Genomic DNA, 27,126 nt, shown 5'->3' with positions numbered 1-27,126 from the left:
TGATAAATTTGAGAGCTCATGGACAATGCTAGTAGATTCTAGAAAATACGAACGAGGAAACCAAAGAGTATAAAAGGCGACAGATGTAGAGGCGCTGTAATTCAGTTTGATTTGAATTGTCAAGCAGTTTCGATTAAGACGATATCTAGCGAGCAATAGCAGTATTATTTTGAATTGTAGAGTTTCATTGAGCTATCAATCAGTGTGGTTATTAAGCAAGCTATTCGTTGCACAGTTTGAGTGTTATTGTGAAGTACTTTAATAAAGGCCATTTCCCATTATTCAAATTGGAGTTATTTATTCAACAGTTTAGTAATTCGAACTTAGCAGAGGATTGCAAATAGAATAATTTGCAGTAAATTCGTTACAATTGGTATCAGAAGAGGAATTGTTGAATAAATTCCGGAGGACAACAAGGATATGGCAAAGTTCAGTGATTGAAGATCCAGCAACTGAAGAAGGAGTTGGAGAGCCATGGATTGAATACAACCGGCATTAAACTCGAACTACAGGCACGACTACGAGAAGCAATGGAAGCAGAAGGAATTAAAGTGGAAGAGTATGTCTTTCATCTTGATGTCGATGAGACAACAACAAAAATTGAAGAGAAAAACGAAACATCGCAGACAGTTACGAGCACAGACTTGAACATGATATTGGCTGCAATAACTGCTCAAACATCGACAGTGGCATCTCAGCTGGAATCGCAGTCGACACAGATAACATCCAAGATGGAAACACAGCTCGAAGAACAGAAGACATATATGGCATCCCAACTGGAATCACAGGAGGCAAGTATCTCAGAAATGACGTCGCAAGTGTTATCTCAACTGGAAGACCAAAAGACATATATGGCATCTCAATTGGAAGCGCAAGAGGCACGTATATCTGAAATCGTCAAATGTCGGCAGAAATTTTGGAACAGGTATCATCAAAACTGGAAGCGCAGGATGCAAAAATGGCTCAATTTCAGGCAGGAGTAGATGATTTAAAAGGCCGTATGGAGCAGTTACAACTAAATCACCCAGCTGTTTCAGCGAGTAATCTAAAGGTAAAGACACCATCCTTTGACGGTTCTGTTCCTTTTCAGGTCTTTAAGCTACAGTTTGAGAAGACCGCAGCAGTGAACCAATGGAATGCTGAAGATAAAGTTGCAGCTCTGTTCGTGGCACTGAAAGGGCCTGCCGCGGAAATCTTACAGACCATCCCAGAGTACGAGCGGAACCACTACGAAACATTGATGAGCGCTTTAGAGAGACGTTACGGAAGCGAGCTTAGGAAACAGATATTCCAAATTGAGTTGCAAAATCGCTACCAAAAAGCAAATGAGACATTGCAGGAGTTTGCTTCAGATATTGAAAGATTGGCTCATCTTGCAAATGCGGACGCACCCGTGGAATACACTGAAAGGGTAAAAATCCAGACCTTCATAAATGGCATACGAGATGTGGAAACGAAGCGGGCTACATATGCGAATCCAAAACTAACATTTGCTGAAACCGTATCGCATGCACTGACTCAGGAAACAGCCTCACTTTTGAGTAAGCCAGCGTACAAAGCTCATCGCGTGGAAGTGGAAAAGCCAGACTGGGTAGACGCAATATTGGAGGCACTTAAAGGATCACAAAAGCGAAGTGAAAAAGTTATCAAATGCTTCAAATGCGGGAAGTCCGGTCACATAGCACGTCATTGCGATCTTGGTCTTAATAGTTCCAACAATGTGGGTGGCCGTAAACGCAAAGCTGGAGGAGATGAGCAAGAGCGAGTAAGAGGTAGAGAGCTAGATCCAGCTATTGAATGCCCTGTGATATCTGTGTCGCAAATTGGTAGAAAATCGAGCGGTCTTACCGTCAGAGGGAATGTGGATGGCAAAGAACCAGTACTGACTGTAGATACGGGCGCATCTCAATCCTTGATCCGATCTGACTTGGTCAACAGGAGAGTAAAGTCATTACCTGGAGCAAAGTTGCGTACGGTCACTGGCGAGTATAACCAAGTCCAGGGAGAAGTGATATGTGAAGTATTGATTGGCAAGGTCATGGTTCTACACAAATTTGTTGTGGCGGAGATTGTTGATGAAGTTATATTGGGAGTGGATTTCTTGGTTGGCCATGACATCAAAATCGATATGCAGAGAAGGGTGATGCGTTATGAGAACCAAGATGTGCCACTTAACTTTAGTTTGGAAAAAGGGTTCAGCAGTAATCGGGTACTGGTGGAGAAGACTCGACGAAGGCCACGAAATTCAAAGGTAAAGGTTGATGGAACAAATGGGCCAAACAAATCAAAACCGAAGGTACCTGTGAGAGAAACACTGGCATTGAAAAGCCCTAACGGACGTACTAAAACGAAGAAAGAATGCAAGGGTAGTTTCAAGCCAAGGCACACTACTGTTGTGAAGCGTCGGAACGATACTGATTATGCAAAGCAAATCCGTCCAGCGCAAGCTCTGCGAAGTAGTTCTTCATTGGCCAAGCAACAGAGTGCGAGGGAACGATCCAGGATAATGAGTAGTAAGATGAAGCACAGGTACGGCAAGGAAAATAATTCGGAAGGTTTCCGGGAGGGAGATTTGGTACTGTTATACAACCCTCACCGGCGGAAAAGTGTTCCATCCAAATTTCGGTGCAGTTGGGAAGGCCCGTACAAGGTTGTGAAGAAGATCAGTGATACCATCTCCCGCATACAAAGCATTGAGAAACCACGGAGGAGAAGAGTGGTACATTTGGCGATGCCAGCAGCGTTTAGATCGAGAGATTTGTCTGATCGGGACGATCAGACTTAGGTGGAGGCTGTGTTACGAATATTAGCAAAACTAAGGAGTGCTGCCGTCTCTAAGCCGATGCTAAGCATTTACGTGAATGCACATCAATAATTCAGTCATTATGTATCTACATAAACGAAACAATAACTGCGTCTAGATATATGTATAATGTACGTATACGAGCAGCGGAGAGTCAATGCACTAACACATGCATATATCTGAGATACTCCTATAAGTATGCAATGAGAAAAACTATAAACTTGTGCAATTTTAGTTATAGCTGAGAAGTTTGAGAGCTCATGGACAATGGTAGTAGATTCTAGAAAATGCGAACGAGGAAACCAAATAGTATAAAAGGCGACATATGTAGAGGCGCTGTAATTCAGTTTGATTTGAATTGTCAAGCAGTTTCGATTAAGACGATATCTAGCGAGCAATAGCAGTATTATTTTGAATAGTAGAGTTTCATTGAGCTATCAATCAGTGTGGTTATTAAGCAAGCTATTCGTTGCACAGTTTGAGTGTTATTGTGAAGTACTTTAATAAAGGCCGTTTTCCATTATTCAAATTGGAATTATTTATTCAACAGTTTAGTGATTCGAACTTAGCAGAGGATTGAAAATAAGAAGATTTGCAGTAAATTCGTTACAATAGGTTTGACTTACGTAATTTTGATTGAATTCATTGTTTTTTATTAACTTTTCGAAAAATTATGTGAAGTGGGCATTTACAATCAAAAGTAAGGCGCTAGTTCTAAGCTGCAGTATAAACCGCTCACAACCGTACCTAATCTCACTTACGTAATATAAGAATTCGAATCACCAATTGCTACAACTCACCTGATCGACATCCACGTGATTGCGTCTGTTGTTGACTATCGATCGTCACCGATGCACCAAGCTTCTATGACAAAGTTTCGAACATATCTTCCGTACCGAAGTCCAGCCCACCAAACTGCACATACAAGTAATCAGTATTATTTAATGTATCACCGGGCATTGCCGAAGCTTTAATTGGTGTTTTGTGGTTGTTGTTGTTGCTGGGTCTGCGAAAGCTGCTGCGATTGTGACAGTTGTGAATTGGTTACAGCAGCACTACAATGCAACATGGGTGCTGCAGCAGATGCAGACATAATTGTCGGACGAATATTTAAGTTGTCCTCGTTAAGACCACCAATGGCCACACTACCCAATCCCGACGAACTAACACCGCAGGAACGACCAACTAGCGTATTCAAATGAGATCCTTCTAGCTGTTGTTACGGGGATGTAACATTCCCCACCATTCAGTCTATGTTAGGTCCTCGGAGCCGACCAGTTCAACCTAAAAATAAATTTTTTATTTTTTATTTAGCCATTAATAAAGTTCAAACACCACACCACACCCGTCATGGCGTTGTAGACCAAATCTCGCGATTCTGCCTTCCCCTCATCAATACTGCGGACTAAATGTTTCGCTGTAATCCTACTCAATCGCCGTATGCGTTTTCTTCATCGAGTGCAAAATAAGGGCTGAGGAGGAACCTATGCAAATATAAAGAAAAGTTAAGTGGAACTAGGTATTAAATATTCCATCATCTTGCACCAACTTGTGATTTTGGGTCATGACGACCTTTTTAAAAAAAGGGTCAACAGCACTTTCGCGATCTTCATCAGTGGCAATTTGTAAACGGAGATCATTATGTGCAGTATCTGCGATAGATTGGTGCAGGCTTATTATTATTGTTGTGGCAAACAAGCATAGACACAAATCCATTGTTTGGGTATTGGTGGTAATAAATTTTTGGTGAAATAGTTGCTGGTATGTTTATCTAAAATTTAGCTATTAACGTTGTTGATGTTCGCGGCTCGTTTGAAGAGGATTGACTACACAATTAAGGTACTTTTTTTGTTGTATATGAATGTTGGCGTTATTGATATGCGCTTAACTTGAAGAGCATTGTTCTATTCTGGGTCCTCGCTCATAGCCACGGTCATCTTCATCGTACGCCATGCGTTGATGTTGTTGATGGCGGCGCTGTGTGGGATCGAATTCCTCCAATTCCACCGTTTTGCATTAACTGAATAACTGTGCGTTGAATATTGCTGGGGAAATTAACTTCAAATTGTATGATCAAGCGATTCTTCTCCAACGGAGTTTTATACCGCTGCATACCTTCCACCCTCCATGATACATTTAGTCACTTCACGTTTACGTATCTCACTCGGCTTTGAACGCGCAACAAGATCGTGATCATCCAATGTCTTAATAACACCCTTGGATCCACAAAGTACTTCTACTAATTGTGTGGCTTTTTCATCATTAAATTAGTGCCAACATGCATATATGTCGAAGGTTCTTTCTCATCAAGTAAAATGATAATGTCACCGGTCTGTGAATCGGGTTCATGATCACCCTCACCATTAAATACGATTCTTCGGCCATCACGCATACCTTTCTCTATATGTACTTCCACTACTGAACGTGCCCTTATGGTTTTGCGTCCATTACATCGTTTACAGCGATATTTCTCAGATATCATGTCGCCTGCACTCATACATTTGTAGCACACGCGTTCGGTACGTGGCACCAAACCGGGTCCTATTTGTTGTACACGTGCCACTACATCGCGAAATTGCATACATTTTTCAATCGTACCCGTCTTGCCACCATGTCCCTCACCCATCAGCAACAACATTGGCGCACCGGATGGACTTAATACCAATAGTGATGGCCAACAACGTATGACTACAGCACGCCAAGTGTCATATGTGCATCATTAACAATTGGATGTGAAATATTGTAGCGTTGTGCAGCTGATTCACCAAAGTGGAAGAAAGCTTCAATTTGTGCGCAATGCATGATATTCTTTATTTGCGACAAAATTTCACTCAGTACAATCATCATTACTTTCTCGGCAACGGCGTCGTGCCGCGCACTTTTCTTGGGCCGCTTGTAATGTCAATATTATCTACAACGTTTTTCATACTCTTCGAAGCAGTGCATATGAATAAATTTTGAGCGCAATATGTAGTGAGCGTAGTCTTAGCAGCTGTGGTAACTATATCGAGCCCTACCGGCGAAAAAGAGGTAAGCGACACTATTACCGATTTTTACTTTTTGCACATATCGATAGTTTACATCCATCTTCTGGGAAATTTTTGTAGTTCTGGGAATTCCCGTTAATTAGTTGCAGCGGAAAGAATTTTAATGTAACCGCCAAACTCATTTTGTGTACATTGTGCTTGACCGGGGTTTGTCGCTTACCTTTTTACTTTCTGCCTGCGCTTACGACTTTATTTTCTGGCTGCGCTTAGTTTTGTATTCTATGCCGGCGCTTAGGCAAATATAGCGGTTTAGAACTAATTAGTATACATTATGAGCCATTTGGAACTAGACGTAAGTGTATTTATACATATATTTATATATATATATGTATTTTGCAAATTCTTTCATTTCAGCTAGGAAGAGGCGCTCTTGTACCGTACTCGGATACTGATACGAAGCAAATCTACGATTGCGAAGAAGAAATTTGCGTTGGAAAAAGAGGCTATAAAAAGAAAAACAAGTACCTAAGCGACTCTCAACTAGAAAAAAGCGGTCCACTGGAGTTCGACCAAACCCCTGCGCTACCAAAAAATGTGGAAATGATTGCATAAAAAATTTCACTGAGCGTCAGAATTTCCATAAATGAACACTTTTGGGGTATCGGAAATTAATTAAGGCAAAAAGACTGGCTGTTTTCATGTATAAGACGAAAGAATATCCAGAGGGTGAGATCAATAAGTCCCAAAAAGAAGTTTAGCTACGATTACTCCATAAATTTTAACGCCAAAACCATAAAAGTGTGCCAAAAATATTTTTTAAGTACTTTGAGTATATCGCTAACATTGTTAATATCAGCGAGGGATATTGCTAAGTATGTCAATGTTGTTGAAAATAAGGAAAATAAGGTACGAAAGGAACCCCATAACAAATCAGACATAGCTAAAGTATCTATATTAAAAGCATTCATTGAAAAGTTGCCTGCAGTGCCTTCTCATTATTGCCGTAATAAGAGCAATAAACTGTAAATTTCGTAATGTAGCAGGGTATATAAATGTTATGTTAAAGAATCAGCCAAGTTATCTTTGAGAGTTTTCCGAAATATTTTCAACAATGAATTTCATATCGGATTTCATTTGCCCAAAAAGATTAGTGCGTGACTTGCGAGCGTTATAAAAATTTGAACAATGAAGCAAAAAGTGATTTCCGTCATACTGAAGGGTACAGAAATCACATTCAAGCCAAGGAAAAAGCCAAAGAATTATTTCTGGAGGACCAAAAAAAAGGGAAATCAAATTCCGAGTTTTTATGTGCTAGTTTTGATCTTTAAAAGGTGCTTAACACTCCTCACGGGAAAAGCGTTAACTTATTCTATTCCCAAAAGTATACGTACTACAACGAAAGTGTGTATGAAAATGGCACCAAAAATGGATATTGCTTTCTTTGTGGAGAATCTGATGGAAAAAGGGGTTGCACTGAAATTAGCACAATTATTTTCCCGTATTAGTAGATGAAAGAAAAAGTCACGAATCAATAAGTCTTTACTGTGATAGCTGTGCAGGTTAAAACCGGAACAGAGCCATGCTCGCTGCCTTGGCGTTTTTCCTGGAGAAGTCAGTGTTTTTTAAAAATATCAAAATAACATATTTGCTACCTGGAGATACCATGATGCCAGTAGACTCGATTCATAGCACTATTGAGTCTTTTATTCGTGAAAGAACTGTTTGGGCTCCAACAGAATGGTATACCTTGATTGGTAGTGCTAGGACCAATCCAACAAGGAATATTTGAATCTGAAATCCCTTGAAGAAATTAGAGATATTCTACCAGAAACAGAGGAGGAAGATAATGTAAAATAATTTATTTTGAAGTTCCAAAAAGTTCTTTTGACAACTAAGATTTAGAAATGAAGTTCCTACTTTTTACTATACATAAGGGCAACTAATTCAAATTGAACTGAAACTACCTATACGAATGTATTTATATGAAATAATTTAAGTTTTTTAGATGTTTTTTTTTTGCTTTGTAAATTGGTTGAAAATGAAAAAATAAAATTAACTGCCAAATACTAACAACAGTATTTTTAATGTCTATATTTTAAGGTAACCACCATATTTTTGAGAACGAGCTATTTATGGTGACAGCGAAAAAATATGTAAGCGACAAAAAATTGTGATCTCTCACTGACAAAAAAATTTTACACATTGCATGGCTTTTCTAATGCAATAAAAATGAATGGTACCGAGTTTAAGACAATAATCAGCTTTGAGTGCCGAAATAAGTAAAAAAACGTTCTCCTGTAAAATTTACATTTGGTCGCTTACCTTTTTTTCGCGGGCAGGGCTCGATACCATGGCATAATTTGCGACGTGTAATAACCAAACAGCTAGGCACTGAAGTACGGTTTGGTTTACTATAATAATGTTGACACAGTTCCATTTCATATATTATATGAGCCGTCCATTGCCGAATATAATGGCTTTACCTATCGTGCGATATGCTTTAGCCTTCTGGTTAAAAGATCAAATGAAATATTTTATATTTAGTTCGGGTATCGTCATATTAGTTTTCCGTTCAGAACTTTTAATATTCTTGGGGTTGTTGTTACTTTACGATACACTATTTCGAAAAGTTAGTATATCTAGCGTATTAAAAATAGCATTACCTGCAGGTTTGGCTAATTTAATATCTGGAATTCTTTTGGATTAATTTTTCTGGCGGCGTTTATTATGGTCTGAAGGCGAAGTGCTCTGGTACAATGCAATACTTAATAAAAGCTCAAATTGGGGTACTTCTCCATTTATATGGTACTTTATTCAGCATTACCAAGAGCTCTAGGCGCACGGGTTTTTCTAGTACCAATTTGGCATTTATTTGGAGCCACGCATACGACCATTAGTGCTTGCTGCATTGGCAGTTGTATTTATCTATTCAGTTCTGCCGCATAAGGAGCTACGATTCATTATCTACGTATTCCCAATACTCAATTTGACAGCTGCATGTGCGTGTAGTCGATTGTGTGTGAATAGCGCGAAATCGTTATGGCATCAAATTATTGCATTTGCTATTGGTGCGCATTTATTTATTAATGTTTTAATTACTATTTTCCTTTTGTTTGTATCAAGTACAAATTATCCAGGTGGTGTGGCATTAACTCGTTTGCATCGGTTAGAAACACAGGCATCGAATGCATTTGGTCATATAGCGAATTTAGCAACTCAACCGTGAGTGGTCTTGCGAGGGACAAAGCCTAAACTGGTTATAATATGTGCTTTCGTATTACGATCTGTAACAGGGTCCGTAATTTGTGGGAAATACAAAAAAAAAAAATTAGGAAATTTCAAACCCGGAGATTTGGGTGTTGGATTATGAAGTGTCAAAATTACCATTCCAGACGCTAATTTATAGTTAAGCAAATAAATGATTTTTCAAACCTTTCTCTTTTCAAACCTCTCTCAACCAAAGTATGACCTGAGAACCATTTCAAAGGAATATTTAAACCCCTGGAGCCTGCATAACTTCAGCAAATTGGGATAAAGAACTTTGAGGACAAAAAATGTGCACCCTTTTCAAGTAGCTTGCCCTTTAACAACTTGGAATCAATTTAAAATAGTGTTACGAATATTAGCAAAACTAAGGAGTGCTGCCGTCTCTAAGCCGATGCTAAGCAGTGACGTGAATGCACATCAATAATTCAATCATTATGTATCTACATAAACGAAACAATAACTGCGTCTACATATATGTACCATGTACGTATATGAGCAGCGGAGAGTCAATGCACTAACACATGCATATATCTGAGATACTCCTATAAGTATGCAATGAGAAAAACTATAAAATTGTGCAATTTTAGTTATAGCTGAGAAATTTGAGAGCTCATGGACAATGCTAGTAGATTCTAGAAAATGCGAACGAGGAAACCAAAGAGTATAAAAGGCGACAGATGTAGAGGCGCTGTAATTCAGTTTGATTTGAATTGTCAAGCAGTTTCGATTAAGACGATATCTAGCGAGCAATAGCAGTATTATTTTGAATAGTAGAGTTTCATTGAGCTATCAATCAGTGTGGTTATTAAGCAAGCTATTCGTTGCACAGTTTGAGTGTTATTGTGAAGTACTTTAATAAAGGCCATTTCCCATTATTCAAATTGGAGTTATTTATTCAACAATTTAGTAATTCGAACTTAGCAGAGGATTGCAAATAAGATAATTTGCAGTAAATTCGTTACAATTGGTATCAGAAGAGGAATTGTTGAATAAATTCCGGAGGACAACAAGGATATGGCAAAGTTCAGTGAATTGAAGATCCAGCAACTGAAGAAGGAGTTGGAGAGCCATGGATTGAATACAACCGGCATTAAACTCGAACTACAGGCACGACTATGAGAGGCAATGGAAGCAGAAGGAATTAAAGTGGAAGAGTATGTCTTTCATCTTGATGTCGATGAGACAACAACAAAAATTGAAGAGAAAAACGAAACATCGCAGACAGTTACGAGCACAGACTTGAACATGATATTGGCTGCAATAACTGCTCAAACATCGACAGTGGCATCTCAGCCGAATCGCAGTCGACACAGATAACATCCAAGATGGAAACACAGCTCGAAGAACAGAAGACATATATGGCATCCCAACTGGAATCACAGGAGGCACGTATTTCAGAAATGACGTCGCAAGTGTTATCTCAACTGGAAGACCAAAAGACATATATGACATCTCAATTGGAAGCGCAAGAGGCACGTATATCTGAAATCGTCAAATGTCGGCAGAAATTTTGGAACAGGTATCATCAAAACTGGAAGCGCAGGATGCAAAAATGGCTCAATTTCAGGCAGGAGTAGATGATTTAAAAGGCCGTATGGAGCAGTTACAACTAAATCACCCAGCTGTTTCAGCGAGTAATCTAAAGGTAAAGACACCATCCTTTGACGGTTCTGTTCCTTTTCAGGTCTTTAAGCTACAGTTTGAGAAGACCGCATCAGTGAACCAATGGAATGCTGAAGATAAAGTTGCAGCTCTGTTCGTGGCACTGAAAGGGTCTGCCGCGGAAATCTTACAGACCATCCCAGAGTACAGACCATCCCAGAGTACGGAACCACTACGAAACATTGATGAGCGCTTTAGAGAGACGTTACGGAAGCGAGCTTAGGAAACAGATATTCCAAATTGAGTTGCAAAATCGCTACCAAAAAGCAAATGAGACATTGCAGGAGTTTGCTTCAGATATTGAAAGATTGGCTCATCTTGCAAATGCGGACGCACCCGTGGAATACACTGAAAGGGTAAAAATCCAGAGCTTCATAAATGGCATACGAGATGTGGAAACGAAGCGGGCTACATATGCGAATCCAAAACTAACATTTGCTGAAACCGTATTGCATGCACTGACTCAGGAAACAGCCTCACTTTTGAGTAAGCCAGCGTACAAAGCTCATCGCGTGGAAGTGGAAAAGCCAGACTGGGTAGACGCAATATTGGAGGCACTTAAAGGATCACAAAAGCGAAGTGAAAAAGTTATCAAATGCTTCAAATGCGGGAAGTCCGGTCACATAGCACGTCATTGCGATCTTGGTCTTAATAGTTCCAACAATGTGGGTGGCCGTAAACGCAAAGCTGGAGGAGATGAGCAAGAGCGAGTACGAGGTAGAGAGCTAGATCCAGCTATTGAATGCCCTGTGATATCTGTGTCGCAAATTGGTAGAAAATCGAGCGGTCTGAGGGAATGTGGATGGCAAAGAACGAGTACTGACTGTAGATACGGGCGCATCTCATTCCTTGATCCGATCTGACTTGGTCAACAGGAGAGTAAAGTCATTACCTGGAGCAAAGTTGCGTACGGTCACTGGCGAGTATAACCAAGTCCAGGGAGAAGTGATATGTGAAGTATTGATTGGGAAGGTCATGGTTCAACACAAATTTGTTGTTGCGGAGATTGTTGATGAAGTTATATTGGGAGTGGATTTCTTGGTTGACCATGACATCAAGATCGATATGCAGAGAAGGGTGTTGCGTTATGAGAACCAAGATGTGCCACTTAACTTTAGTTTGGAAAAAGGGTTCAGCAGTAATCGGGTACTGGTGGAGAAGACTCGACGAAGGCCACGAAATTCAAAGGTAAAGGTTGATGGAACAAATGGGCCAAACAAATCAAAACCGAAGGTATCTGTGAGAGAAACACTGGCATTGAAAAGCCCTAACGGACGTACTAAAACGAAGAAAGAATGCAAGGGTAGTTTCAAGCCAAGGCACACTACTGTTGTGAAGCGTCGGAAAGATACTGATTATGCAAAGCAAATCCGTCCAGCGCAAGCTCTGCGAAGTAGTTCTTCATTGGCCAAGCAACAGAGTGCGAGGGAACGATCCAGGATAATGAGTAGTAAGATGAAGCACAGGTACGGCAAGGAAAATAATTCGGAAGGTTTCCTGGAGGGAGATTTGGTACTGTTATACAACCCTCACCGGCGGAAAAGTGTTCCATCCAAATTTCGGTGCAGTTGGGAAGGCCCGTACAAGGTTGTGAAGAAGATCAGTGATACCATCTCCCGCATACAAAGCATTGAGAAACCACGGAGTAGAAGAGTGGTACATTTGGCGATGCTAGCAGCGTTTAGATCGAGAGATTTGTCTGATCGGGACGATCAGACTTAGGTGGAGGGCAGTGTTACGAATATTAGCAAAACTAAGGAGTGCTGCCGTCTCTAAGCCGATGCTAAGCATTTACGTGAATGCACATCAATAATTCAGTCATTATGTATCTACATAAACGAAACAATAACTGCGTCTACATATATGTATAATGTACGTATACGAGCAGCGGAGAGTCAATGCACTAACACATGCATATATCTGAGATACTCCTATAAGTATGCAATGAGAAAAACTATAAACTTGTGCAATTTTAGTTATAGCTGAGAAGTTTGAGAGCTCATGGACAATGGTAGTAGATTCTAGAAAATGCGAACGAGGAAACCAAATAGTATAAAAGGCGACATATGTAGAGGCGCTGTAATTCAGTTTGATTTGAATTGTCAAGCAGTTTCGATTAAGACGATATCTAGCGAGCAATAGCAGTATTATTTTGAATAGTAGAGTTTCATTGAGCTATCAATCAGTGTGGTTATTAAGCAAGCTATTCGTTGCACAGTTTGAGTGTTATTGTGAAGTACTTTAATAAAGGCCGTTTTCCATTATTCAAATTGGAGTTATTTATTCAACAGTTTAGTGATTCGAACTTAGCAGAGGATTGCAAATAAGAGGATTTGCAGTAAATTCGTTACAATAGGTTTGACTTACGTAATTTTGATTGAATTCATTGTTTTTTATTAACTTTTCGAAAAATTATGTGAAGTGGGCATTTACAATCAAAAGTAAGGCGCTAGTTCTAAGCTGCAGTATAAACCGCTCACAACCGTACCTAATCTCACTTACGTAATATAAGAATTCGAATCATCAATTGCTACAACTCACCTGATCGACATCCACGTGATTGCGTCTGTTGTTGACTATCGATCGTCACCGATGCACCAAGCTTCTATGGCAAAGTGTCGAACATATCTTCCGTACCGAAGTCAAGCCCACCAAACTGCACATACAAGTAATCAATATTATTTAATGTATCACCGGGCATTGCCGAAGCTTTAATTGGTGTTTTGTGGTTGTTGTTGTTGCTGGGTCTGCGAAAGCTGCTGCGATTGTGACAGTTGTGAATTGGTTACAGCAGCACTACAATGCATTATGGGTGCTGCAGCAGATGCAGACATAATTGTCGGACGAATATTTAAGTTGTCCTCGTTAAGACCACCAATGGCCACACTACCCAATCCCGACGAAATAACACCGCAGGAACGACCAACTAGCGTATTCAAATGAGATCCTTGCAGCTGTTGTTACGGGGATGTAACATTCCCCACCATTCAGTCTATGTTAGGTCCTCGGAGCCGACCAGTTCAACCTAAAAATAAATTTTTTTTTTTTTATTTAGCCATTAATAAAGTTCAAACACCACACCACACCCGTCATGGCGTTGTAGACCAAATCTCGCGATTCTGCCTTCCCCTCATCAATACTGCGGACTAAATGTTTTGCTGTAATCCAACTCAATCGCCGTATGCGTTTTCTTCATCGAGTGGAAAATAAGGGCTGAGGAGGAACCTATGCAAATATAAAGAAAAGTTAAGTGGAACTAGGTATTAAATATTCCATCATCTTGCACCAACTTGTGATTTTGGGTCATGACGACCTTTTTAAAAAAAGGGTCAACAGCACTTTCGCGATCTTCATCAGTGGCAATTTGTAAACGGAGATCATTTTGTGCAGTATCTGCGATAGATTGGTGCAGGCTTATTATTATTGTTGTGGCAAACAAGCATAGACACAAATCCATTGTTTGGGTATTGGTGGTAATAAATTTTTGGTGAAATAGTTGCTGGTATGTTTATCTAAAATTTAGCTATTAACGTTGTTGATGTTCGCGGCTCGTTTGAAGAGGATTGACTACACAATTAAGGTACTTTTTTTGTTGTATATGAATGTTGGCGTTATTGATATGCGCTTAACTTGAAGAGCATTGTTCTATTCTGGGTCCTCGCTCATAGCCACGGTCATCTTCATCGTACGCCATGCGTTGATGTTGTTGATGGCGGCGCTGTGTGGGATCGAATTCCTCCAATTCCACCGTTTTGCATTAACTGAATAACTGTGCGTTGAATATTGCTGGGGAAATTAACTTCAAATTGTATGATCAAGCGATTCTTCTCCAACGGAGTTTTATACCGCTGCATACCTTCCACCCTCCATGATACATTTAGTCACTTCACGTTTACGTATCTCACTCGTCTTTGAACGCGCAACAAGATCGTGATCATCCAATGTCTTAATAACACCCTTGGATCCACGAAGTACTTCTACTAATTGTGTGGCTTTTTCATCATTAAATTAGTGCCAACATGCATATATGTCGAAGGTTCTTTCTCATCAAGTAAAATGATAATGTCACCGGTCTGTGAATCGGGTTCATGATCACCCTCACCATTAAATACGATCCTTCGGCCATCACGCATACCTTTCTCTATATGTACTTCCACTACTGTACGTGCCCTTATGGTTTTGCGTCCATTACATCGTTTACAGCGATATTTCTCAGATATCATGTCGCCTGCACCCATACATTTGTAGCACACGCGTTCGGTACGTGGCACCAAACCGGGTCCTATTTGTTGTACACGTGCCACTACATCGCGACATTGCATACATTTTTCAATCGTACCCGTCTTGCCACCATGTCCCTCACCCATCAGCAACAACATTGGCGCACCGGATGGACTTAATACCAATAGTGATGGCCAACAACGTATGACTACAGCACGCCAAGTGTCATATGTGCATCATTAACAATTGGATGTGAAATATTGTAGCGTTGTGCAGCTGATTCACCAAAGTGGAAGAAAGCTTCAATTTGTAAGCAATGCATGATATTCTTTATTTGCGACAAAATTTCACTCAGTCCAATCATCATTACTTTCTCGGCAACGGCGTCGTGCCGCGCACTTTTCTTGGTCCGCTTGTAATGTCAATATTATCTACAACGTTTGTCATACTCTTCGAAGCAGGGCATATGAATAAATTTTGACCGCAATATGTAGTGAGCTTAGTCTTAGCAGCTGTGGTAACTATATCGAGCCCTACCGGCGAAAAAGAGGTAAGCGACACTATTACCGATTTTTACTTTTTTGCACATATCGATAGTTTACATCCATCTTCTGGGAAATTTTTGTAGTTCTGGGAATTCCCGTTAATTAGTTGCAGCGGAAAGAATTTTAATGTAACCGCCAAACTCATTTTGTGTACATTGTGCTTGACCGGGGTTTGTCGCTTACCTTTTTATTTTCTGCCTGCGCTTACGACTTTATTTTCTGGCTGCGCTTAGTTTTGTATTATATGCCGGCGCTTAGGCAAATATCGCGGTTTAGAACTAATTAGTATACATTATGAGCCATTTGGAACTAGACGTAAGTGTATTTATACATATATTTATATATATATATGTATTTTGCAAATTCTTTCATTTCAGCTAGGAAGAGGCGCTCTTGTACCGTACTCGGATACTGATACGAAGCAAATCTACGATTGCGAAGAAGAAATTTGCGTTGGAAAAAGAGGCTATAAAAAGAAAAACAAGTACCTAAGCGACTCTCAACTAGAAAAAAGCGGTCCACTGGAGTTCGACAAAACCCCTGCGCTACCAAAAAATGTGGAAATGATTGCATAAAAAATTTCACTGAGCGTCAGAATTTCCATAAATGAACACTTTTGGGGTATCGGAAATTAATTAAGGCAAAAAGACTGGCTGTTTTCATGTATAAGACGAAAGAATATCCAGAGGGTGAGATCAATAAGTCCCAAAAAGAAGTTTAGCTACGATTACTCCATAAATTTTAACGCCAAAACCATAAAAGTGTGCCAAAAATATTTTTTAAGTACTTTGAGTATCGCTAACATTGTTAATATCAGCGAGGGATATTGCTAAGTATGTCAATGTTGTTGAAAATAAGGAAAATAAGGTACGAAAGGAACCCCATAACAAATCAGACATAGCTAAAGTATCTATATTAAAAGCATTCATTGAAAAGTTGCCTGCAGTGCCTTCTCATTATTGCCGTAATAAGAGCAATAAACTGTAAATTTCGTAATGTAGCAGGGTATATAAATGTTATGTTAAAGAATCAGCCAAGTTATCTTTGAGAGTTTTCCGAAATATTTTCAACAATGAATTTCATATCGGATTTCATTTGCCCAAAAAGATTAGTGCGTGACTTGCGAGCGTTATAAAAATTTGAACAATGAAGCAAAAAGTGATTTCCGTCATACTGAAGGGTACAGAAATCACATTCAAGCCAAGGAAAAAGCCAAAGAATTATTTCTGGAGGACCAAAAAAAAGGGGAAATCAAATTCCGAGTTTTTATGTGCTAGTTTTGATCTTCAAAAGGTGCTTAACACTCCTCACGGGAAAAGCGTTAACTTATTCTATTCCCAAAAGTATACGTACTACAACGAAAGTGTGTATGAAAATGGCACCAAAAATGGATATTGCTTTCTTTGTGGAGAATCTGATGGAAAAAGGCGTTGCACTGAAATTAGCACAATTATTTTCCAGTATTAGTAGATGAAAGAAAAAGTCACGAATCAATAAGTCTTTACTGTGATAGCTGTGCAGGTCAAAACCGGAACAGAGCCATGCTCGCTGCCTTGGCGTTTTTCCTGGAGAAGTCAGTGTTTTTTTAAAAATATCAAAATGACATATTTGCTACCTGGACATACCATGATGCCAGTAGACTCGATTCATAGCACTATTGAGTCTTTTATCGTGAAAGAACTGTTTGGGCTCCAACAGAATGGTATACCTTGATTGGTAGTGCTAGGACCAATCCAACAAGGAATATTTGAATCTGAAATCCCTTGAAGAAATTAGAGATATTCTACCAGAAACAGAGGAGGAAGATAATGTAAAATAATTTATTTTGAAGTTCCAAAAAGTTCTTTTGACAACTAAGATTTAGAAATGAAGTTCCTACTTTTTACTATACATAAGGGCAACTAATTCAAATTGAACTGAAACTACCTATACGAATGTATTTATATGAAATAATTTAAGTTTTTTTAGATGTTTTTTTTTTTGCTTTGTAAATTGGTTGAAAATGAAAAAATAAAATTAACTGCCAAATACTAACAACAGTCTTTTTAATGTCTATATTTTAAGGTAACCACCATATTTTTGAGAACGAGCTATTTATGGTGACAGCGAAAAAATATGTAAGCGACAAAAAATTGTGATCTCTCACTGATAAAAAAATTTTACACATTGCATGGCTTTTCTAATGCAATAAAAATGAATGGTACCGAGTTTAAGACAATAATCAGCTTTGAGTGCCGAAATAAGTAAAAAAACGTTCTCCTGTAAAATTTACATTTTGTCGCTTTCCTTTGTTTCGCGGGTAGGGCTCGATACCATGGCATAATTTGCGACGTGTAATAACCAAACAGCTAGGCACTGAAGTACGGTTTGGTTTACTATAATAATGTTGACACAGTTCCATTTCATATATTATATGAGCCGTCCATTGCCGAATATAATGGCTTTACCTATCGTGCGATATGCTTTAGCCTTCTGGTTAAAAGATTAAATGAAATATTTTATATTTAGTTCGGGTATCGTCATATTAGTTTTCCGTTCAGAACTTTTAATATTCTTGGGGTTGTTGTTACTTTACGATACACTATTTCGAAAAGTTAGAATATCTAGCGTATTAAAAATAGCATTACCTGCAGGTTTGGCTAATTTAATATCTGGAATTTTTTGGATTAATTTTTCTGGCGGCGTTTATTATGGTCTGAAGGCGAAGTGCTCTGGTACAATGCAATACTTAATAAAAGCTCAAATTGGGGTACTTCTCCATTTTTATGGTACTTTATTCAGCATTACCAAGAGCTCTAGGCGCACGGGTTTTTCTAGTACCAATTTGGCATTTATTTGGAGCCACGCATACGTCCATTAGTGCTTGCTGCATTGGCAGTTGTATTTATCTATTCAGTTCTGCCGCATAAGGAGCTACGATTCATTATCTACGTATTCCCAATACTCAATTTGACAGCTGCATGTGCGTGTAGTCGATTGTGTGTGAATAGCGCGAAATCGTTATGGCATCAAATTATTGCATTTGCTATTGGTGCGCATTTATTTATTAATGTTTTAATTACTATTTTCCTTTTGTTTGTATCAAGTACAAATTATCCAGGTGGTGTGGCATTAACTCGTTTGCATCGGTTAGAAACACAGGCATCGAATGCATTTGGTCATATAGCGAATTTAGCAACTCAAAGTGGAGTTTCACGTTTTTACAAATTCACGATGGTTGGCACTATTCAAAGGATGAATCGTTAACTTACAAGCCCGATGAGACGAAGCATTATACACACCCATTGGTCGAAGCAAAAAACAAAGATGATTTGCAATTGTGGTCAACGCTTCAAGAGGACTTTGAAACCATAGAATTTGTAGATTTTTTTAGTAATATTGGTATTCAGAATAGCTCATTTGTGCTGATACGCATTAAAACCAAGCCCTGTATTGGTATTTTAAGAAGACGAGAACCTCCGTTAGCTGTACCTAGCAAGAAAAAATAAAAAGAGAAATTAATTAACGAAAGATAGATTACGATTTCCTAACCATACTCACTGCCGCGTGTTAAATGAATCACATTTTTGCCATTCAGGAAATGAAGAAGCGTAGCAAATGTCAAATTTCTACACTTCATTCCTTATTGTCAATGCACTGCGTTACCGACATTAGGCCTTATGCTCTATTACTCGCCACATATGTCGCGCATTAAATATCTCGATCAAACATTCATTTGGACCAGATTTAAAATGCTTAGGCTGGGTGCGAGTTAGCCAAAATTTTAGGTACCTAAACTAATATTCCACTGGAACTTTCCAAAACTGCAACAATTTAGGAAAAAACTGCCAGAACTGTGCGAGTTGATTTGACAAACTAAATTGTGGATTTGTGCGGGAAATTAGTCCCATAAATATAAATTTGATATTTGTATGGTGTAATGTTTTTGCCGGACAGGGGTCAAGGGAGAAGTAAGTATGCATACATAGCAGTGAAAGAAAGTGCAGCGGCTCCAGACTATATGGCCTTTTACCCCAGACGTTGTGGAGCACATGCAAACCGACGTCTGCCACCATCTGAAGGCATGAATACCCCTGTGACTGCCATTTGGCGTGGCGCCAATAACTTATTTTTGGCCAATGAGCCCACCGCAATCCAAATAATCAAGATCCAATTCTTATAACGCGGGCGTCAGCAAGACGCAATTTGAGATCCCTTTTACGCCGTACTCAAAAATCGATCGGACATTGATCATCGCCCTCTTATCTAATATGTGGTACTTTAAATTCATTCATTCGCATTTTTTTGCACATCAGAAATTTAAGAGTAATAAAATGAAAAATCGAAATGTTTTGTTGTTAAAGTTTGACATTTGAATTTAGGTTGAAAAGTGTGCTCATAAAAATTCTAAGTTTTTTATTTACACTGCTTTGCCGACAGTTTCCAGTGATTTAGGTTTTTTCTCTATTGAGGTAGTGTGACGGACTTTTCCTTTGGCCGGGGTATGCTCAGTCCGTCCAGGATCCCTGTGGAAATAGGAAATGATCCCTATCGTCTCCTTTTAAAGAGAAAGACACTGTTTCAATTTCAAACGTTATAATTTGTTTTACTCAATGTAATTTCTACACTACTCTTAGGGCTAAAGGCCGCGGAGGTGGAAAACCACCACTTCCTCCCAGCCGGTGGAGTTGGAAAACCCCCACCGAGTACAATCTTAAAGAATATCCTGTTCCTCCTGAAGGCTGCGGAGGTGGAAAAACCACCACAATCCTTCTAACGATGGGGTTGGAAAAACCCCCAAAGTATCTAAACTAAAGACTCGTGAGCTCGAAAATCCCAGGAGTCCTATTCACCGCAAAACAAGGCGTTAGCAGGCTACTATACCTAGCTAGATACTACTCAACTTCTTACAAAATTCTCGCCCTTTTATACTAGTTTGCGCGCAGGCAAACCGTTCCTTTACACTAACAAATCCTCATTATATCTTAGTACATAATTTACTGTCATTTTCTAACAGTATTTTATCTACTTATGTGAATATAATATTTTCAATATATATATATAATAATTTCCTCTTCGGCCTGGAATGCACCCCTCATATGCAAACATCTGTTGGCTAGCATTGCATCGATCAGCAGGTATTCAGCTGGGTATTCGTTGGGTGGTTTTTCTGTGCGCCCATTGTTAGCTGTCTACGCACTAACAATTTTCTTCTCCTTTTGCTGTATACTATGTCCGCGCACATCATATTGTCCATGGGCTAAATGTATTTTGTTAGTGTAACATTTGGTTCAGTGGGTTGGTGAACTTTTGCTGCTTATTGCTTTGCTGTATTTCCATTGTTGTTTTCCTTTCTTTAGAATTCCAGCCGGCTATGAGATATCTATGAAAAATATAATGTCCATCCGAAATATTCACCGTATGCGGGTAGAGACAATTATTTAAGCGACATAGTTAGATGTTTTCATAAACGTTTATATGTATGTATATTAGAGTGATTCAAAATGCAATATTTTATATTTAGGGAAATTCAATTTTGTTATTCCAAATATATAGGGGTATTTATGTTTTTCATGATATGTATGTGTGTAAATTCAATATTACATATATATATATATATATATATATATATATATATATATATATATATATATATATATATATTAGATTGTTTTAAAAAATGACATTTTATATGAATTCGAAAATGATTTATAAATATTCAAATAGGTTGTGAAAAATATATAGGTTCGAATGTGAGGGCTCCAAAGCCCGTGGATTTTGGCCCTCCCCTCACCTGCTGCAAGCAGAGTTACTGTTACCAGGCCTGTCCTGGTGATCCTCACCCGATAAGTACGACCATTTATCTACATTCCGGTAGAACGTCCTCTTTCGCCGCTTCATTGGAGTAGCGTGTGCCAATTTTTGCTTCTTATGTATGTCAAAGTGCGTATGTTTTGTGGCGCCTGATAATTGTTCGCTAAAGGGGTCTTGCGCCTGATGTTCGACTCGATGTTTCTTTGCTCTATGGGATAATATCTCGCGATCTGGGCCTTGTTCTGAAATGAAATGTTATAAAAAATTCGGTCATTACGTTATAGCATTGGCTGGCTATGTTGTTGGCATAATTCATCTCCGTCTGGATCCCGTTATCCAGGGTTGGGCCTTGCACTAGTGCTGTGTGCCACCCACTCCGGTCGCCGTCTACCAACTGTTGATTATTGCTTATGGCTGCGCGTTCGGTTCTGGAACCGTTTGCGTCAGAATTGACGAGTGCTGGCGAACCACGTATCGCTACCGTGCTGTAATCTGTCTGATCTTCTTCTGTGACCTGGGCTGCTTGCGATGTTGACGCGCGTGGCGTTGCTCTTAATACGGCCAGTTGCTCTGCGTGTTCCTCGGTGGATTTCTCGGTGAAATGTTGGTTCGGCGTTCTACTACACGATGTTGAAGATGGCGCGTGTTATATTGTTGTCTCGTTTGTTCCCCGATGGGAACTTCGGTGAAGCCCCCATTCGGGGCTTGGCGACGCCTTCGACTTACCACGCTCACGGGGTGAACGTATTCTTCTTTCTGCTGCCGGACTTGCTTCTTCTTCGACTGTCGCCCGATGGTACGTTTTTAGCTCGCTTATATGTGCCGTTCTCCTTTTGCCGTTATGCACCTTGTCTAGCTCGACGATCACCTGGATACGAAGTTCGTTACACGATGAGGCCCACTGTATCTTGGTGCTAACTTTGCTGCGAAGTTGTCCACTGCCTTGGACAGCTGATGCTCTTTTACTAATACCAAGTCGCCCGCCGCTGGTTGCCACTGGCTCCTACGTAAGTTATAATGTCTTGCCTGCCCCGCTGATGCTTGCTGTTGTCTACGACGTACCATCTGATACACCTCCTTCATTCTCGCCATCTTTTCACTGATATCCACCTTCTCCTCGCGTGTGCCATATGTTTGCTCATCGTAGAGGGCATTGGGGATCCTCGGTTCCCTACCCTGTACAACGAATGCTGGACTGTGGCCTGTTGACTCGCATACGCTCGTATTCAGTGCTAGTGTCATCTCTGGCTACGACTTATCCCATGTCTTATGCTCCTTCCCAGTGAATTGCGCTACCATCCTCTTTATGTTACGATTCGCTCTCTCCGTAGGGTTCTCTTGCGGTATGTACGGTGCCGTTAGCTGGTGCTTTATGCCATCCTCTTGTAAAATTTTCTTAAAATGCCTGCTCGTGAGCTGTGCTCCATTGTCTGTGATTAGGTTGTTTTGCGCGCCAAATTGGGCCAAAATCCTCTCCCTCATACCTTTGATCATATTCTCGGTCGTCGCGTTCCGTATTTATTTATTTATTTATTTGTTTAAGTCTATGAATTTTAATCCTTACAGACTATGATACAAGGAAAATTTAAAAAATACTTATGCCTAAAAGTAATCGGTTTACTTAGAAAGCAGACTTCAAAATATTCATAAATTCAGGTCTTTGTATTGCTATGATCTCTACCCATTTCGAGAATTTATCCACGAAAACTAGTGCCATCGTATTTCCATGCTTCGAGCGCGGAAGTGGTCCAACGAAATCTGCGCAAACAGTAGCAATAGGTTCGTCGGAAACCTGCGTGAACCTGCAGCTTGTTGTTGGCTGAGCTTGTACTCTTGGCATATGCGGCATTGTTGCACGTACTTCCGTACGTCTCTAAACATTCCAGGCCAGTAGTATCTCATCATTGCACGCGCGATGGATTTCCGTATACCCATGTGTCCTGCGCTCGGTGAATCGTGTATTTCGTTGAGCACTCTTCTCCTCTCTGGTGTTGGTACACATAGTTTCCAAGGTACCGCATCCACGCCATCCATTTGACTCCCTATTCTGCGATACAACCGCCCTTCCTCCATCACGTAATCGGGGAATTTCTCCGGCTCCTTCGTTACTTCGGCCATCTTCGTCGTGTACCATTTGCATGCAATAGCATCCTCCTGTATGTTTCCCAAAACTTCTTCTAGTGGCTGCCTTGAGAATGCGTCGGCGACCACATTCAGTTTGCCTTTTTTGTATTGTATGTCGAACGAATACTGCTGTAATTCATGTTTGATTGAACGGTCATCTCGCATCACTATCTTATGCGTGGCAACGTTGGATACTCCTCTCATCTCTTCCAAAATCTGTAATTCACGCTTTAGAAAGGTACTCACCGCCACGTCACTCCTTACGTCTTTCTCGATACTTGCGCTACCTTCGTCCTCCATTATGATTGTACACGTTACCACCTCCTGCGCTCTCTCTTCTGCTCGTAGCGTTATTTTTTCGTTGCCACAGCCCATCTCAAATTTAGCCTTTGCCAGATAGTCTGTCCCGATCACCACGCTGTAGACTAACCCAGGCAAAGAACTAACAATTAACTCTGATGCACTTGATCCCCAGTTTTACCTCTGCGTCCACTGCCTCCGCTATCCATGTGCGTAGTAACCGCTTTCCCCGCATCACCTGCATGCGTTCCGTGGATCGATGGGCCCTTGGTGTGGTTTCGTTGCATGCTCTGGCGTGCTCGCTTGTCGTTGCGCCTCCGGTCTCCTATCTCCTTGTCACTCATCTTCGTGCATATAGTGATAATGCTCGGCTGGCCGTCGTGGCCCAAACGTTTGCAAACTTCCTCTTAGATCCGCTGTCTGATTTATCACTCTTGGTGCGGGCCGCTGCCGCTGTACACAACGCGGAACCGCGTTCGTCCCGCTCGTTGTTGTTGTTGTTGTTGTAGCAGCGCTTCGCCCCACCTAACAGCTGCGACCGATCGCAAATTGCCATCAATATTCTCTAACGGGAGTCCGAGGAAACTTGCTGTTTCAACAGGGGTGGACCATAATGAAAGGAGTGTTAGGGGCGTTGGTTCCACATTACAATTAAAGAGGTGGTTGGTGTCATGTGGGGACACATTGCAAGGGGGCATACATTTTGTATGTCGGAGTTAATTCTGGATAGGTAAGATTTTAACCTGTTACAGTATCCAGAACGAAGTTGAGCTAGAGTGACTCGCGTTTCACTGGGGAGTATGCGTTCCTCTTCCGCAAGTTTTGGGTACTGTTCTTTGAGTACTGGATTCACCGGGCAATTCCTGGCATAAAGGTCCGACGCCTGTTTGTGGAGTTCACCAAAGACCTGCTTGTGTTTTTTTGCTACATACGGCTGAGTTCTAAGGTGCTGGTCAATCAGATGCCTGTTGGGATGCTCATGTTTCTGGGTATTCGACAGGAACTTTTTGGTTAGCATCTCGTTTCTCTCCCTGATGGGGAGTATTCTTGCCTCATTATGTAGATGGTGTTCTGGGGACATAAGAAGACAGCCCGTGGCGATTCTGAGAGCAGTATTTTGGCAGGCCATCCGTCCCGCTCGTCACGACGGTTTGCTTGGAGGGCGACCCCTAATAAAATGCACCACAACCACAAAGCTCTCGTTCGGCAATGTCAAACCCCCACGAGCTTCATGAGTGGCCGACTCCGGGATACACTAGTGGCACCAACCATAACGCGAGCACTTATCGCCATTGCGCCGACGGCAATAGTCCGCATTGAAGCCGGAGGCCGTTTTCATTTGGTCCGCGCCCTTCTAGACCCCTGCGCTCCCACCACCTTTATAGATGCCAATCTAGCCAAAGATCTTCACCTAGAATGCACCAACACCGCGCGCCTTTCGCGGTGCACCGTAGTATGGAGAGGGAAGTATGGGGTAGCTGGGCAAGTTACAACGCAAGCCACTGTATTGGCGAACTATGCCAGAATGAATCCAACGGCGAATATGGACCCGTCGATAGCTACCCCATTTCAATTTATGAAGCTGGCCGATCCGACGTTCTACCGATCATCACCGGTGGTGCTCATTTTGGGCACCGATGTCTACTTAAATATCATGGTCAGCGGCACACTCTCATCGACGGGCTACTGACAGAAGCCACGGTTTTCGGCCTCGTTGTGTCTGAGCCCACCCACTATAAATATTTTTGTATATTCAAACGCGCATACTCTTATACACATTAAAGTAAATATTGCACAGAATTACGAAACCACGTACTTTTACTTAATAATTTCCGTTCTCTTTCCACAGGACAGCGAAACGTGGGGTCAATCACACGGTGTTCGCATCTGCACATCGATGCATCGCCTTGCCGGACGTACGATGGCGTGTCATTCTCTTATTTCTCCTTTTTTCTTTGTTGCTTGCGGCAAGGCGGCCGGCATGTTTAGGTCACAAACTTAACAGATTAATTGTCAATAAGTCTCTAATATCTGGAACTTGCATTGATGTTTGGATGCTCACTTCCACAACGCCCGAGGTAAAAAGAATAATGTGCGATTGGATTGCATTTACAGCGATTTTACAAAAGATTTAAATAGAGTGTCTCAAAGCATTTTAATTAACAAGTTGCGCCATATTGGCTTTCATTCTACATTTCTGCTATGAATAAGGCATTGTGTTGTTACTATTGAGGGCGTCTCCTCCATACCTCCGACATACCTTGTTCCCCAGGGAAGTATTTTAGGTCCCCTACTATTCATTTTATTAAATAATGATATTGCTAGTTTATTTGCTTTGTGTTAACTGACTTAAAGTTATTTTCAACAATTAGGGCAATAGAGGATGCCGTGAAGTTACAAAACGTCATCAATAAGTTCCATCAGTGGTGTGAGAAATCTCGTCTCTGTTCGAACACGTCTAAATGCTTTCAAAATACATTTGCTAAGTCCATTAACATTTTGCGTACAAAATATAGTATATCTAATTGTGATGTTGAATCCGTTAGTGAGATTAAGGACCTTGGCGTTATCTTTGTCCATGCTTGGTTTTCTTAGACGCAATAGCTCAAAATTTACTGGCCCCTATACCATCGAACTGCTCTATAACTCATTTAGAAAATTCTGCTTTTATTCGGAGACCAAGTGATCATACAGCTATATACAGAATACAAAGATATTAAGTAAGTAGGTAATACTTTGCTTATCCTCCATGTATAGCATTATTAATGGGCTCATTGAATGTCCATATTTCTTAGAAACGATTCGTTTCAATGTTCCCCAACGACCCTTTCGGAGTTTTATCTTTTTACGATGATAGCTTTAGGATCAATTATGCAAATAATGCCCCCATTAATCGCGCTATTCGTGAGTTGAACTCGCTAAGTAGTACAGTTGGTCCGGACTTCTGGCTTCCTAGAGCTAATTTTTTTTGCTAATTTTGAATTCTGTTTTATAAGTAGTTGGATTCATACGTAAACATAAAAGATTTTACTTAATATTTTAAGTTAATTTTAGAATTTAGTATGTAAGAATTGCAATCCAAAACCTTAAACAAATAAACAAATAACCCAAACCTTAAGTTTTACATCTGAGTGTAATTCAAATGTGTTAACATTAAAGGTCCACACTGAAACGAGTTATTTTTAAATGAAACTAGCAGACTCGGCAGACGTTGTTCTGCCCTAACTTTGGTCTATATGCATAAGTTTTAAGAAGCTTTTACTACTTACTCTCCCTTTTTGTTGTGCTTTTCTTTAACTCCTTATTCTGCCTTTCTCTTTCTTCCTCTCCGTCTTTTCCGCTCTATCTTCGTCTAACTCTATCTCTTTCTCCGTCACTAGTCCATTTCGCGAAAAAAATGTCGTAATACTAGTCTTGGCAAAAG

The 27,126-nt window shown here is 40.3% G+C and overlaps 3 pseudogenes; 1 reads left to right on the top strand and 2 right to left on the bottom strand.

The window, feature by feature from the left end:
* Window positions 1-4,687: 4,687 nt before the first annotated feature.
* LOC137238440 (dnaJ homolog subfamily A member 4 pseudogene) lies at window positions 4,688-5,441 on the bottom strand (annotated as a pseudogene).
* A 122-nt stretch (window positions 5,442-5,563) lies between these two features.
* LOC137238438 (dol-P-Man:Man(7)GlcNAc(2)-PP-Dol alpha-1,6-mannosyltransferase-like) lies at window positions 5,564-18,973 on the top strand (annotated as a pseudogene).
* Window positions 14,345-15,098, bottom strand: LOC137238697 (dnaJ homolog subfamily A member 4 pseudogene; annotated as a pseudogene).
* Window positions 18,974-27,126: the final 8,153 nt, after the last annotated feature.

The sequence above is a fragment of the Eurosta solidaginis genome, chromosome 1 (genome assembly GCF_040869045.1).
Source record: "Eurosta solidaginis isolate ZX-2024a chromosome 1, ASM4086904v1, whole genome shotgun sequence".
Lineage (NCBI taxonomy): Eukaryota > Metazoa > Arthropoda > Insecta > Diptera > Tephritidae > Eurosta > Eurosta solidaginis.
This window is presented reverse-complemented; position numbering and strand designations above follow the sequence as displayed.